Here is an 11,544-nt window from a genome sequence, read left to right as displayed (position 1 = left end):
GAACAGCTGAATGTTAATCAATGAAGTCAGAACATACCTTTGAACCATACACAAAAATAAACTCAAAATGGCTTAAAGACTTAAACATAACACATAACACTATAAAACTCCTAGAAAAGAAAATAGGCAAAGCATTCTCTGACATAAACCGTACCAATGTTTTCTTAGGGCTGTCTTCCAAGGCAATAGAAATAAAAGTGACAACAAATGGGACCTAATTAAACTTACAAGTGTTTGCACAACAAAGGAACCATAAGTAAAATGAAAAGACAACCAACAGAATGGGAGAAAATACTTGCCAACAATGTGACCAAGAAGGGCTCAATTTCCAAAATATATAAACAGCTCATAAAACACAACAAGAACAACAACAACAACCCAATAGTAAAGTGGGCAGGAGACCTAATGACACATTTTACCAAAGAAGATACAGATGGCCAATAGACAAGGGAAAAGATGCTCACCATCACTAATTATTATAGAGAAATGCAAATCAAAACTACAGTGAGGTACCATCTCACACCAGTTAGAATGGTCATCATTAAAAAAAACCTACAAATAACAAATGCTGGGGAGGGTGTGGGGAAAAGTGAACCCTCCTACACTGTTCGTAGGAATGTAAGTTGGTGCAGCCACTGTGGAAAACAGCATGGAGGTTTCTCACAAAACTAAAAATAGAATTATAAAATGATCAAGCAATCCCACCCCCGGACATATATCCAGACAAAACTATAATTCAAAGAGATACCTGCACCCCTATGTTCACAGCAGCACTATTCATAATAACAAGCCATGGAAGCAACCTAAATGCCCATAAACAGACAAAGATAAACAGACAAAGAAGATGTGGTGCACGTATAAAATGGAATACTACTCCACCATAAAAAAGAATGAAACAATGCCATTTTCAGCAACATTGGTGGATCTAGAGATTATAATACCAAGTGAATTAAGTCAGAAAGATAAATACCATATGATATCACTTATATGTAGAATATAAAATATGATAAAATGAACCTATCTATGAAACAGAAGCAGTGGTGGTGGTTTAGGCGCTAAGTCATGTCCAACTCTTGCGACCCCATGAACTATAGCCCGGCATGCTCCTCTGTCCATGGGATTTTCCAGGCAAGAATGCTGGAGTGGATTGCCATTTCCTTCTCCAACAAAAGTAGAGACATAGAGAACAAATAAGCGATTGCCAGGGGGAAGCAAAGTGCAGCAGGTTGGATTTGAAGTTGGGGTTGAGAAAATGCAATCTAGTATATACAGAATAGATAGACAGCAAGGTCCTACTGTATACCACAGGGAACTCTATTTAATATCCTGTGATAAGCCATATTGGAAAAGAATATGAAAAAGAATGTATATACGTGTATAATTGAGTCACTTTGCTGTACCACGGTAAGTTATACAACATTGTAGTGCAACTATTCTTCAATAAAAACAAAAAAAAGGTTGGAAAGGGAGATGTTCAAGGCAGGAGATATCTAAACATTCAATCCAGTGGATAAAGAGCTAGAAAATCCTTATAAGTGATGGAGGGACTCAGAAAATGGACTGTGCTCATGGGAAGCAAGCAAGATGCTACAGTGGGATACCTGACTGGGTCTTAAGCTTGTGACTTGAGTACAGTTGAACTAGTACAAATTTAAACAAAAAAAATTCTGAACAAAATCAAGTTACTGGGGGCAATGGGAGGAAATAAGTAAACATATATATAATTTTAATGTTAATAAAAATTTTTAGAAGCAATGACTGTGCTTCTGGAGTTAGTGAATTCTAGGTTTGACTCTTATGTCACTTATTAGCTATTTAATTGTGGGCATATTATGTAATTTCTTATGTACAATATATGCAGGTTAACAGTACCTATTTCAGGGAAATGATTAGGGGATTAAATGAGATAATTCATCCTAAAGCACTTAGCACAGTGGAAGCAATATAGCAAGTACCCAATAAATGTCAGCTTTAACAACAATAATAATTATCATTGTTACTTTCATTTTACAGGTGAAAAATCTGGAAACATAAAGTAATTTTTCCAAAGTCATATAGCTAGTAAGTGTTAGAACCTGGAATTAAGCCCAGGTTGGACAGCCAGCACAGGCCATATTGTTTAGACTTACAGTGAAAGCAAGATGTTTGGACACATGAACAAAACAAAACAGTACTCCTTAGAAGAGGAGAGTTTGCACAGGGCTGACCCTGTTGGTGGTGTGTATTCTCTTGTTCCACTCTGTCCTAACATAAAGATTAGTCTCACAGTCAGCAGAAGGGTGGCTTGAACCTGAGGGCTCTGGTCCCTGACTCAACCATGGGGGCTGGGAAAGGTATAAATAGGGAGTTAGTTTGGTCATTTCAATCTCCCTAAAATGTCTCTGATAATTGGGAAATCCATCAGTTGGGAAAATACCAACATAATAACTATTTATTGTTGGGAGGTAGAATAAAAACCCGGTCCTTAAATTAATACAGACATCGTCTTAATAATTCAAACTATATGTGAGTCATTTAACATTTTACTGTTCAGTTTTATCATCTGGAAAGTGGCGATATTAAAAGCAGGTACAGAGACTTACCTGCTGGTCCAGCAGCTAAAACTCCATGCTCCCAATGCAGGGGACCTGGGTTCAATCCTCGGTCAGGGAACTAGATCCCACATATTGCAACTAAGAGTTCACATGCTGCAACAAAAAGATACCACATGTCCCAACTCAATAAAAAAATAAATATGTAATTTTTAAAAAGTAGGTACAATATAAGTAGCTTTGAAAGTTACATGTAATAATGTACATGCTGTGTATTCAATAAATTTAGTTATTTTGGACACATTGTTAGTACTCACCCATAACTGGTTCTCCTCTCCTCCTTTGACTCCTGGGAGGCTGACTTCCCAGCTGTCTTGAAGTAGGTGTGGCCAGGGAAATAGCTCCAACCAATGAAGTGTAAGGTGACAAGAGGTAAGTTACTTAGTAAGAGAAAGTGTGACCTCCCAGCTCTCCCTCCCTCTGCTGTGGCAGTCTATCCTGTCCAATACAGGTATTATTATAATCACCCAATATCATTGTACTGTTCATTAGCATTTTCATGATATCTATCACTGTACTTAGTATATTTTATGTTATGAATTTTGCTCTATATTTTGCAGCATATTAAATGTGAACTAGAATAAGTATGATTTTGATCAACAATAAGTATGTTTAAATGTTTTGTCACCTTGACCTAACTTACGGGACATTGAAATTTCATACTATGGACAATTCAAGAGGTGAGAGTTAATTTTTTAAAAAAATTTGAGTACCTTTAAAAAGTATGTGACATGTACAATATGACAAAAGCTCAAATTCCAAATGAAGGAAATCTTTTGAAATACTGATTATATATATATAGTGAGAGACATATATATATATGTATGTCTAGGAATCTATTCCTAAGATACAGAATAAACTTACTTAATTTTTAAAGTAGCTACTGAAAACTTATAATGAGTAATGAATTGTTTTGGGTGCTGAATGATAACAATGATAATTATAGTAAAGGCATAGATAAGTAGACAAACTTTGCATCGTTCTTGATAACAGTGAAGTTTGAAACCATGAGATGAGAAGAAATGAGATGCAAGTAAGACTATGTTAGATTTTTACTAGATTTTTTATCTAGTACTATGAAATGTCAGCATTATAGTAGATATTTTGGTATAATATCTGCATTAGTTAACGAACACCAATTGCTTTAGGAAGTAACCCCCAAATCTCCGTAGCTCACCCAATCAATGTTTATTTCTCTCATGCAAAGTCCTGGTCAGGAGGTTCTCCTTCAGGTGGTGACTCATGGATCCAGTCTCCAACCATCTAATGGCTGTTCATCTGGCTGGCTGATAAACAAAGAGAAAGAACATGCAAAATGGTAAGGAAACTTAAGAGCACAGGCCTAGAAATGTCCAGAGTTAATCAAATATCTTCACCCATATTCAATTACGTTGAAATAAGAATATTCACTAATATGCAATGATTATATATACAGAATTAAGGATTTTACATGGTTAAATATTGAATTTAAACTCTAGAAAACAACACTCAGAGTCATCCAAAAATATACAGCAAGTGATAATGTACTAACAAGTATGGGGGAAAAAATGCTAAGTAGAACACACAATGAATTCAGAGCCTTCAATGTCCATCTAGTGGGACTTCCAAAAAGACAAGAAAGAATTGTGAGAGAAAATACAATGCTTAGGAATTTCTCTGAGCTGAAAATATTTACTATACTTGGCATTGAAACAACCAAAACTTGCACTGTAAAGCAGGATTTTAAAACCCATTCTTAGGCACATTAGAGTGTAACTTCAGACAGAAGTTACAAGGAAAAGCCAGATTACTTATAAAATGTTTAAAAAATGGACATCAAGCTTCTAATCAGAAGTATTTGAAACAAAAAGTCTGTGAAGAAAGCTTAAAATTTTAAGAGATAAAAAGAGAAAAACTTTGAACATGGCCATTAAAGAGTGAGAGAAAGAAAAACATTTTAATACATGCAAGAAGTCAAAACTGAACAGTCTGGAGGTGCCTTAAAAAACTAAAAAGAGAGCTATCATATGATCCTACAATCCCATTCCTGGGCATATACCCAGAGAAAAACATGATCCAAAATGATACATGCATCCCAATGTTCATTGCAGCACTGTTTACAATAGCCAAGATATGAAAGCAACTTAAATGTCCATCGAGGAATGGATGAAGATGTGGTACATATATACAATGGAATATTAACTCAGACATTAAAAAGAATGAAATAATGCCATTTGCAGCAACATGGACGGACCTAGAGAATGTGATACTGAGTGAAGTAAGAGTCAGATAAGGAGAAATGTCATATAACATCCCTTATATGTGGAATCTAAAAAGAAATTATACAAATCACCTTACTTACAAAACAGAAAGAACTCACAAACTTAGAAAATGAACTTATGGTTGCTGGGGAGAAGGGATAGTTAGGGATTTGGGGAAGGTCATATACACACTGCTATATTTATAATGGATAACCAACAAAGACCTATTGTATAGCACATCAGACTCTGCTCAGTGTTATGTCCCAGCCTGGATGGGACAGGGTTTGGGGGATTGGGGGGAGAATGGATACACATATATGTATGGCTGAGTCCCTTCACTGTCAACCTGAAACTACCACAACATTGTTAATCAGCTACACCCCAACACAAAATAAAAAGTTTTAAGTTACAAAAAAATAAAGAACTCAAAATTATTACCATTAAAGAACACATTCTGAAAGAGCAAATAAAAGATGTATTCCAACAAAAAAGAAAAGAAAATTAGAAATAAGGGATGAGGACAAGAAGTAATGGTAAACAAAGTAAAAAAAAAAAATCAGGAACTGTTAAATTTAAGAATTTATTGCAAAATATCATGCTTATAAAAATCTAGAACTTAAATTCTAAATAATGACTGCATTAGAATTTTAAATGATAAGGGAGAAAAGTAGACAATAATTTAACCATGTTCTTTTTGTCTTGTTTGCTGTAAAGTTTTAAGTACAGATTTATTGGAAAATCATAAGTTAAATATTTGAAAACTTAAGAGCAAATCACAGAAATATAAAAATTAGAATATTAGAAAATTGGGATAGAATAAAAAATTAAAATTTGAAAACCCAGGAGAAGGAAAGAAACAGACAAATTCAGTAAATCCAACAAAAATCCAAAAAGAGATAAAGGAGAAAATATAGAAAATATACCATGACACACACAAAAATAACAGAAGTTGTCAAAATTCAATTAAAATCATAGAATATGTGGAAGGTTCAAAACTGCCCCTTGACTCCTCATAATATATAGAAATATTTGAGAGCTTTATCCTTATTTTCAGTATACTTTATTAATCCTTAATTATTCAAGTCATTCATTTCTAAAGATTTTTTACAGTTGTTTTGAATTGTGATTTCAGTATATTTTTGAAGTTTATGACAGTGAGGGGAAGACTAACCTAAGAGACACTAGTGTTAAGCAGAGAAGGATTTGTGGGGTAAGAGACAATGGCATAACTCTCTTTTCACCAGTTTTGAGATATAATTGGCATATTGCACTGTGCAAGTTGAAGATATAAAACATAACAATTTAATAGATGTATACATTTCTAAATTATTAGAACTGTCTATCCTTCTCAAACTCTTCAAAAAAAAAAAAACTGAAGAGGAGGGAATACTCCCCAATGTATCGTACCCTGATACCAAAGCCACATAAGAACACTACAGGAAAACATCACAAGCAACAACAAGAAAAACCTGACAAGCCAATATCCCTGGTGCATACAGATGCAAAGACTGTCAACAAACTACTAGCATATCTAATTTAAAAATATATTTAAAAGATTGTATATTATGATCAAGTAGGAGTCATCCTGGGATGCAAGGATAGTGTAATATATGCACATAAGTATACGTGCTCTAACACATTAATAGAATGAGATAAAAATCATATGATCATCTAATGCAGAAAAGGCATTTGACAAAACTCAACAGCTACTTGTGATAAAATCTCTCAACAATTGATATAGAAAGAATATACTTCAACATAATGAAGGCCATATATGTGTAATTCTTTATCCATTCGCAGATACTTTAATATTGCAATGACTTTTGTTTTTCTACAGAATACCTAAAGAGGAGCCTTTGATGATCAGCCCTCAGATAACTAAGACTCAGTATATTCAGTTACTGTTGGCACATGTATATGCTTGTGCTTTACTGACTATGCCAAAGCCTTTGACTGTGTGGATCACAATAAACTGTGGAAAATTCTGAAAGAGATGGGAATACCAGACCACCTGACCTGCCTCTTGAGAAACCTGTATGCAGGTCAGGAAGCAACAGTTAGAACTGGACATGGAAAAACAGACTGGTTCCAAAAGGAAAAGGAGTACATCAAGGCTATATATTGTCACCCTGCTTATTTACCTTTATGCAGAGTACATCATGAGAAATGCTGGGTTGGAAGAAGCACAAGCTGGAATCAAGATTGCTGGGAGAAATACCAATAACCTCAGATATGCAGATGAGACCACCCTTATGGCAGAAAGTGAAGAGGAACTAAAAAGCCTCTTGATGAAAGTGAAAAAGGAGAGTGAAAAAGTTGGCGTAACGTTCAACATTCAGAAAACTAAGATCATGGCATCTGGTCCCATCACTTCATGGGAAATAGATGGGGAAACAGTGGAAACAGTGTCAGACTTTATTTTGGGGGGCTCCAAAATCACTGCAGATGGTGATTGCAGCCATGAAATTAAAAGACACTTACTCCTTGGAAGGAAAGTTATGACCAACCTAGATTCAAAAGCAGAGACATTACTTTGCCAACAAAGTTCCATCTAGTCAAGGCTACGGTTTTTCCAGTGGTCATGTATGGATGAGAGAGTTGGACTGTGAAGAAAGCTGAGCACCGAGAATTGATGCTTTTGAACTGTGGTGTTGAAGAAGACTCTTGAGAGTCCCTTGGACTGCAAGGAGGTCCAACCAGTCCATCCTAAAGGAGATCAGTCCTAGGTGTTCATTGGAAGTACTGATGCTAAAACTGAAACTCCACTGTTTTGGCCACCTCGTGCAAACAGTTGACTCATTGGAAAAGACTCTGATGCTGGGAAGGATTGAGGGCAGGAGGAGAAGGGGACGACAGAGGATGAGATGGCTGGATGGCATCACCGACTCGATGGACATGAGTTTGAGTGAATTCCAGGAGTTGGTGATGGACAGGGAGGCCTGGCATGCTGCAATTCATGGGGTCGCAAAGAGTCAGACACAACTGAGCGACTGAACTGAACTGAAAGACATAGAATCAAGATTGGAATCAAAAGCTGGAATCAAGACTGCCAGAAGAAATATCAGTAACCTCAGATATGCAGATGATACCACCCTTATGGCAGAAAGTGAAGAATTAAAGAGCCTCTTGATGAAAGTGAAAGAGGAGAATGAAAAAGTTGGCTTGAAACTCAACATTCCAAAAACTAAGATCATGGCATCTGGTTCCATCACTTCATGGCAAATAGAGGGGGAAACAGTGGAAATAGTGGCTGACTTTATTTTTCTGGGCTCCAAAATCACTGCAGATGGTGATTGCAGCCATGAAATTAAAAAACACTTGCTCCTTGGAAGAAAAGGCTATGACAAACCTAGATAGCATATTAAAAAGCAGAGACATTACTTTGCTGACAAAGGTCCGTCTAGTCAAAGCTATGGTTTTTCCAGTAGTCATGTATGGTTGTGAGAGTTGGAATATAAAGAAACCTGAGCACCAAAGAATTGATGCTTTTGAACTGTGGTGTTGGAGAAGACTCTTGAGAGTCTCTTGGACTGCAAGGAAATCAAAACCAGTCCATCCTAAAGGAAACCAGTCCTGAATATTCATTGGAAGGACTGGTGCTGAAACTGAAACTCAAATACTTTGGCCACCTGATGCGAAGAACGGACTATTTGGAAAAGACCCTGATGCTGGGAAAGATTGAAGGCAGGAGGAGAAGGGGATGACAGAGAATGAGATGGTTGGATGGCATCACTGATTCAATGAACATGAATTTGAGTAAGCTCCGGGAATTGGTGATGGACAGAGAAGCCTGGTGTGCTGCAGTCCATGGGGTCGCGAAGAGTTGAACATGACTGAGTGACTGAACTGACTCACTGAAAGGCAAAGAATGTCATCTAAAAGGACATCTACCAATCACATATATGTGCATACTAATATGGCAGATATCTGTGTCAATTCAGGGTCAGTTTTGATTTATCTCCTCATCATGGGTCTTATTTTCCTACCACTTTGCATGCTTGGTAAATTTTGATTGTATTATAGATATTTCGAGTTTTACCTTTTTGGGTGCTGGATATTCTTCTATACCTATAATATTTTTCATCTGTGCTATAGGATGCCATTAAGTTCTTGGAATAGTTTGATTTTTTTCAGATTTTCTTTTTAAGACTTGTTTGGCAGGACCAGAGCAGAGCTCCAGCTAGGTTTTCTTATTCCTCTTTATTAAGATAAGACTTCTCTGTTTTCTACCTAATTCCCCGTGAGTCACAAGGTTTCCCAGCCTCTTTGGTGCAGACAGCCACATTTCCCAGCCCTGTGTGCATATTGAGCACTTCCACCTCCCATGTGAAATAGATCAATTCACCTGTAGTAATATAATTTAGAAATTTGATCTGGTCCTGTTGTGGGTCCTGTTCTTCTCGGTTTTGATTCCTGTTTATCTTTTAGCCCTTTAACTTTCCTTTGCATTTGAAAAAAGATTTACTTTACTTGTATCATCCCTGTCTCCTTTAGCACTTCAAACTTATTTTCCCATCACTGGTTACCTTTGAATATACTTGGTATCAAGTAAAGTACTGGTAACAATTGAAGAATTTATTTTATTTAGCTTGCCTTTTCCCTAATCCATTAATAATTGCCTAGCAGGCCCATAAAATTGAAAAGTGAGAGACTGAATAGCACATTCTTATTTGTTTTATCCACAGAGAAATAAATCTACTTGTAAGATTTAATCCTACAATCTGTTAAAAAAAACTGGTCCAAGCGTCACTGACTTCCAACTGAGAAGTCAATGCTTTCAATTTAGGAAGATAATGCACCATCTTTCATGACAAAAATCTTTTTCACTTTTCAGTTTTTAAGAGTATTATCAATAAACATCAACTTAAAGCACACTTAATGTCAGAGTGTACAGAACAATCAGGAAGAGTTATTCATCCCAGGTTCATACTATATAAGCTTTTAGATGATATGCTTGCATGTGTATATATGTATGTGCGTCTTGGCTATTATTTACAGAGTAAATAAAATCATTATAAGAAGATCTTTTCTTTTTGATGGGTAGATGGATCAATGAATGGATGGCACTCAAAAAGGCCGTAACTTTCTCTATTACAAAAGGCACTACACAGAAAACTTTGTATAGATTTACAGCAAGCCAGATTCACAGCAAATCCTGTTTTTACCACAGTCTTTATACTACTGGGGGCTTCTCTGATAGCTCAGTTGGTAAAGAATCCACATGCAATGTGGGAGACCTGGGTTCAATCCCTGGGTTGGAAGGATCTCCTGGAGAAGAGAAAGGCTACCCACTCCAGTATTCTGGCCTGAAGAATTCCATGGACTGTGTAGTCCATAGGGTCACAAAGAGTCGAACATGACTGAGCGACTTTCACTTCACTTACTATTGATTGAAACGGTAAATTCTCACCTTTGGGAGGCTAGAATAAGGGAGGTAAGTGGCCAAGGAACAGGCCTGACAAACACTGAATCTATTAACATGATCTGGATTCTGGAAACAAAGAAAGAATTAAGACCTGGCTGGGTGTCAAAACAAGTTTGAAATTAGGGAAATAAGAAATCAAAAAGAGCCTAAAATTACATGTTGGAATCCTATAGTATTAATAGACAGGGAATAATGAGAAGGAGACTTGAGGGAAATGTGTAAAATTCAATTCCCCAGAGAATCATGGTGAGACCCTTGGAAAAACAAACCCTTTCATGAAGATAGTATTGAAATCAGGGATATCCATTTACTTGAACTGATCTGAAAGCAGTTCTGCCAAGAATCAAGAAAGACTAACTGGAAAACACTTACAATATTTTATATGCTTATCTTGCCTTTTTTATTGAGGTATAATTGACTAATATAATATTATATTAGTTTCAGGTACACAATATAATGATTCGACTTATCTATATATGGCAAAATGATCACTACACTAAGTCTAATTAACATCTGTCACCATACAGTTACATTATGAGAAAATTTAAGGTCTATTTCTCTCACCTATTTTCAAATATACAATACAGCATTATTAACTATAATCATCATGGTATACAATACATCTCTATTTATTTTATAACTGGAAGTTTGTTAAAATATTTTAAATCTTATAAGCCTAAGTCATAAGTCATAGGTGGAAAATTCATTTTACTTCATTTTTATTTTTTTCAACAAGAACTTCTTAATGGTTTAAGAGAACCAATTTGTTCAGAATACAATACAAAAGAGAGGTGGCTCATGAAGTAAGGAACTTCCTTTCCTTCATCAAGGCAGCACTGGATAAATAGCTGTATTTCATATGGGTTTAGGTTTAAACCATGTAAAATGAAAAATGGCACTGTCACCACTGCTAGGACACACATCAAACCAATCTCAAGACATACACACCCATGTACCACTGTACATCCCACCAAAACCCCTAGCAATTGCGGTGCTACATTTCCCTCTGAGTTATTCAAATGGTGAGGAACATTTACCCAGGTAATGAAACCCAGTCCATCTCTCTGGTACACAGTCCCCCTAGTGACCACAGCATGCTGTTCTGAAGGAAATACCTAAATGTAGTCAGAAGCTACAGGAGATTTTAATTCATTGGTTCACAAGAGCATTAAGCATACCCCTGGAATCATGAGAAACTCTTAACATAAAAGCTAGTGAAACAGAAAAAGAGATCAAACTAAATAAAGCCTTCAGAGTTGGAATGGTTAAAGATTTTTATCATGATTAG

The 11,544-nt window shown here is 36.1% G+C and overlaps 1 long non-coding RNA gene across 1 annotated transcript in view; it reads right to left on the bottom strand.

Annotated features, from left to right (window-relative positions):
• Positions 1-2,650: 2,650 nt before the first annotated feature.
• The window catches only part of LOC113887679, an 83,137-nt gene continuing 74,243 nt past the window's right edge, over positions 2,651-11,544 (bottom strand). The window contains exons 2-3 of the long non-coding RNA XR_003509796.1: positions 2,849-3,877; positions 2,651-2,687 (exon numbers count right to left, since the gene is read on the bottom strand). This is a non-coding gene — a long non-coding RNA (uncharacterized LOC113887679). The remainder of the gene's footprint in view (positions 2,688-2,848; positions 3,878-11,544) is intronic.

This window comes from Bos indicus x Bos taurus, chromosome X (assembly GCF_003369695.1).
Source record: "Bos indicus x Bos taurus breed Angus x Brahman F1 hybrid chromosome X, Bos_hybrid_MaternalHap_v2.0, whole genome shotgun sequence".
In the NCBI taxonomy this organism is placed as follows: domain Eukaryota; kingdom Metazoa; phylum Chordata; class Mammalia; order Artiodactyla; family Bovidae; genus Bos; species Bos indicus x Bos taurus.
This window is presented reverse-complemented; position numbering and strand designations above follow the sequence as displayed.